We start from the raw sequence: 5,497 nt of genomic DNA, 5'->3' as shown, positions 1-5,497 counted from the left end.
GGGGTCACATTGCAATCCTGTTTTGTTCAGAGTGTAGTAAACAAAGTTCAGAGATTCTAGTAATTATTAATAATAAAAACTATGCAATGGGTATGTTAGACCGGCAGGGAGCTGAGTCATAGCGTTTCTACCGTTTTAAGCTTGCTCATTTATCTATTACTTTTTTTACCCCTTAAATTTGTGTTTGTACCTTTTTTGGATGAAACCCTCACTATTGTTTGAAGCTTGCTGGACTACCGTCTCTTTGTTTGCATTGCAATGGGTATGCTATGTCTAGTTTTCAGTACTGTTGTATGCTAAAGGACCACTCAATGCAGTAGAATTACATAATTACAAGTACATAATAAAAAGACAATGCAATAGCACTTACTCTGAATTTCAAATAAGCAGTAGATTTTTTTTTTGCCAAATTTATTTTTTTCTCCCATTTTCTGCCCCCCTGTGTCATGTGACAGCCATCAGCCAATCCCAGACTTGTATACATATACCCTGTGAACTTGTGCACATGCTCAGTAGGATTTTGTTTGCCAGAAAGTCTGAATATAAGAAGACTGTAAAATTTGATAATGGAAGTCATTTGGAAAGTGTCTTAAAACTCCATGCTCTTTTTGAATCATAAAAGTTTATTTTGACTTGAGCGTCCCTTTAAAACCAGGTATCTCCATTAAATGTCTTATGAGATGTTTAATGTTACCACCAATTTACACAATTTACAACAGCAACAGAAACTAGATCCTAGCTAGGTAGCTTGCTCCAGTGCTAGTATCTGCCTGCTACATTATTATTATTATTATTATTATTATCGGTTATTTGTAGAGCGCCAACAGATTCCGCAGCGCTATACATTAATGTATTCTTTGTTATTGTACAAACCAAGGCTCACACTCCAGCTTTCTGTCTTCTACATAAGACTACATTTTCTGCATAAAGCGGCATACTGCTACCCAAACTATTAAAAAAAAAAATCTTCAGACACAAACATTATTTTCCATTTTTAGCAAGCCGAGAGGGGTAACCACGCAGGGCCCCACACATTTTCAAGGGTGAGGGTATGAGACGGTGCAATGCATATCCTGTATTTAGTTTATGAAGAATTGTTTATGGTATCAGGAGGTGTAATATATAGTTTTATTCTTTATATAGGTAACACTGAATGTTGGGACAGGGATGGGCCATACAGATGGCAGGACATACGGGGGAGGGGCAATAGAGCAATGGGCTGTGGGGCCCTGCAATTATATCTTGCCCAGGGCCCCTCAAATGCTAAGGGTGTCCCTTGTTTTGGGAAGTGGAGGGCCTAGGAAACAAAAGCATAGAAAAACTGTAGCTCCCAGTCTTTAGATTGGACAAGCCTATTTTATCATGTGTTTCCTTTTTACTGAAGTGGTATTTGTAAAGGTTGGTGCAAGACAAGCATTTCTATTTCTATATTTGGATTGATTGTTGAATTATCTTTCTGCATTTAACTAAATATGTAGTTACTGTCACAAATTTTAGCTAACATGGGCTAAAGTTTAATAATAGTCCATAACAGTTAAAAAATGACATACTACTATCACTGTTGATTGGATCAGCTGCGCTTTCATCTCGGACCAGTAGTGCTCTGTGGGTCACAAACCAACGGCACTGAAGAAAAAATGATAATAGGAGTAAATTAGAAAGTTGCTTAAAATTGCTGATCTATCTGAATTCTGAAAGTTTAATTTTGACTAGACTATTCCTTTAATCTGCTCCCAATGAGCTGCATGGTATTAAATGTATTTAAATAGTTAGTTTAAGTTTATTCGTGCAGTTCAAATAGTTGGCTTTGCTCATAGGAACAACCCACCCCCCCATAATGAAAGTTGCAGTATCTATTTTTACTTTTTAAGAGCATTGGCCTTCCTTTGTATATTGAGATATAAGATAAGCAGGTCTACTCTTCCTGCAGGTTGAGCCAATTTGTTTCAATATTTTGTAAACAATAATATAGACATAAACTTAACAAATAAAAAAGTAGTACAAGAAAAGGATATGATCTAGCAAGATCACAAACATTATTTTTGACTCTGTAAGACACAAATCAGATAGATGACAATATGATACTAATAGAAAGTCTCTTAAATGCAATATATATATATAGTACAGACAGGAAAATTGCATTGGCTCTACATGGTGGCATAGGCCCCTATTTATGAAAGTCTGGCGGACCTGATCCGACAGTGCGGATCAGGTCCGCCAGACCTCGCTGAATACGGCGAGCAATACGCTCGCCGTATTCAGCATTGCACCAGCAGCTCACAAGAGCTGCTGGTGCAACGCCGCCCCCTGCAGACTCGCGGCCAATGGGTTGCCAGCAGGGGGGTGTCAATCAACCCGATCGTACTCAATCGGGTTGATTTCCGGCGATGTCTGTCCGCCTGCTCAGAGCAGGCGGACAGGTTATGGAGCAGCGGTCTTTGTGACAGCTGCTTCATAACTGCTGTTTCTGGCGAGCCTGCAGGCTCACCAGAAACACGGGGCATCAAGCTCCATTCGGAGCTTGATAAATATGCCCCATAGACTCAAAGTCTGAAGAAGTCTTAACATAATTGGGTCCAGCTAAGATTTTTCTTCATGTATAAAAGATCTATAGAACATAAACAATCTATTTTAGTGAAGGTGACACCCAGTAGGAGTACGTTAAGGATATCATAAAATAAAATAACCCCCCCCCCCACAAGAGATAGGAGGAAGTGAGGGGGTAAAAAGGACCTGTTCATCGCATAAAGCTTAAAATACTTCACAATTAATATACTAAGAATTGTCTATGGTATAAAGAAAGAGTTGCAATTAAAGGCAATTATTCAATAGGCCCTGACCATGTCTATAAATCCATTTATCCCATATCTTTCAATAGGCATCCATTAGGTGCTACATCCTAAAACATATATCTCCATGGTAGCTAAATAATCAATCAATGCGAGAACTTTTAGAGAGTTGTGGGGAATCTGGCCTCTTCCAGTCACGAGCAGAGTTTCATTACAGCTAAAATATAGATCATCAGCCTTCCAGAAGCTTCTGGGATCCTGACATCTATGATATGGAGAAGAGCACAAGAGAGAGAGGAAACCGTGTGGATACCGAGAGATTTTAGCAGTGAGAATATGTTGTTCCAGAGGGAAGTTTCAGGCATGTCCACCATATGTGGAGATCAAGGTTGAGCCAATCTGATTAGACATGTTCTAGAGAACAACAACAGGTTGTGGTTTCAATGCGCTAACCCAGCTATTTCAAATAAAAAAGAAACATAAATTAGCAATTTCTCATGTATTTAAGTAATTAGAAAAATATTAAAGGGAAATAAATTCATTTCTGCATATGTCTCTTTAAACATTGCTGCTCTACCTTTATATTGGCATTTGCAATAGCTGATTTTGCCTGTGGTATTCCTACCTATACTGAAAATTTCTAAATTTAAAGGGACAGTCTACGATAGAATTTGTATTGTTCTAAAAGATAGATAATCCTTTTATTACCCATTCCCCGGTTTCGCATAACCAACACAGTTATTAATATACTTTTTACCTCTGTGATTACCTTCTATCTAAGCATCTTCTGACAGCCCCCTGATCACATGATTTTGTATTTATTATCTATTGACTTGCATTTAGTACTTTGTTTTGCTAACTCTTAACCTTTTAAAGCCGTTATGCCGTTCCATTCCGTCATAATTAGACTGGGCTTTAAAGCCGTTATGACGGAATGGAACGTCATAACTAACGGCTGTCCTGAAGCCTTCTGTGCTTCAGGGATTTAATCGCGGTCTGGAGGGCGTTCCTAGGATTGTAGGGACGCCCCCCAGATGCGATCCAATAATTGAAATCTCGCGATCGTATGCACGATCGCGTAGTTTCAATTTGTCTACATCGGAACAGTTGTTCCGATGTAGGCACTTTAACCCTGTCACGAAAGGGTTAAATAACTCCTTGGGCGTGATCACAATGTTATCTATATGGCCCACATGAACTAGCAGTCCTCTGTTGTGACAAGTAAACGAAAAAGCATGTGATTAAAAGGCTGCCTATAGTGGCTTAGAAACAGGCAGAAATTTAGAGGTTTAAATTTTTTTTTAAGTATATTAATATAACAATGTTGGTTGTGCAAAGCTGGGGAATAGGTAGTTAAAGGGACAGTTTACTCAAAAATTTTCTCCCCTTTAATTTGTTCCCAATGATCCACTTTACCTGCTGGAGTGTATTAAATTGCTTACAAGTAGCTCCTTTACCCTTATATTGGCATTTGAAATAGTTGATTTAGCATGTGGTATCCCCACCTATTCTGAAAGTTTGTGGCCGCAGGTCCCAGCTATAGATAAGCTTTGTAAACACAGCCAGCAGAAGAAATTACACTCCCAGTGGGATATATAAGAGAGATAAGGTAATAAAATATTGATTTTCCATTGTTCTCTCCAAGTATTGGTGATTGTTTTAAGGACAGATATAAGATAAAGAAGCAGGTATATGTGCACAATGTGATACAGTAATGAGATCTGATTATACCTACAAGCTCAACCCATTTTATTAGGCTGCGGCTTCAAAACACAAAATCAGAGCTTTAACATACACAAAAAAACATAAAAAGCTATTTGTCATACATTTTTTTCTCTGCAGTTGGTAAAAAAACAATTGTAAACACATTAAGGGAAAAACTATTTCTTCTGTTAAGTGTGATCAGTCCACGGGTCATCATTACTTGTGGGATATTAACTGCTCCCCTACAGGAAGTGCAAGAGGATTCACCCAGCAGAGTTGCTATATAGCTCCTCCCCTCTACGTCACCCCCAGTCATTCTCTTGCACCCAACGACTAGATAGGATGTGTGAGAGGACTATGGTGATATATTTAGTTTTTATATCTTCAATCAAAAGTTTGTTATTTTATAATAGCACCGGAGTGTGTTATTCCTTCTCTGGTAGAATTTGAAGAAGAATCTACCTGAGTTTTTCTATGATTTTAGCCGGAGTAGTTAAGATCATATTGCTGTTTCTCGGCCATCTGAGGAGAGGTAAACTTCAGATCAGGGGACAGCAGGCAGATTAATCTGCAAAGAGGTATGTAGCAGTTTATTATTTTCTGACATGGAATTGATGAGAAAATCCTGCCATACCCTTATAATGTAAACTCAGCCTTGAATGCAGTAGATGTAGCTGATATCAGGCTGTCATGTATGTATATTTTACACTTCAGTTTTCTGGGAAATGGTACTTCTCTGGCTTTTAAACTGTATACATAGACTTAACCTATTTTGCAGGGACTTGCAATAGGTTTTAAATGACAATTAATTATTGAGGTAAAACGTTTTTTTGCTGGCATGTAAAAACGTTTTTTTTCTCTGAGGTACTGGGTGAAAAAATGTTTTGGGCACTTTTTTTCCACTTGGCAATAGTTTTGATTTAAATTAGAGCAGTTCACTGATCCCTCTCACTGTTATGTGTGTGGGGGAGGGGCCATTTTGGTGCTTTCACTATGCATCAGAA

This window comes from Bombina bombina, chromosome 4 (genome assembly GCF_027579735.1).
Source record: "Bombina bombina isolate aBomBom1 chromosome 4, aBomBom1.pri, whole genome shotgun sequence".
Lineage (NCBI taxonomy): Eukaryota > Metazoa > Chordata > Amphibia > Anura > Bombinatoridae > Bombina > Bombina bombina.
The sequence above is the reverse complement of the archived record's forward strand: the minus strand, read 5'-3'. Positions refer to the sequence as shown.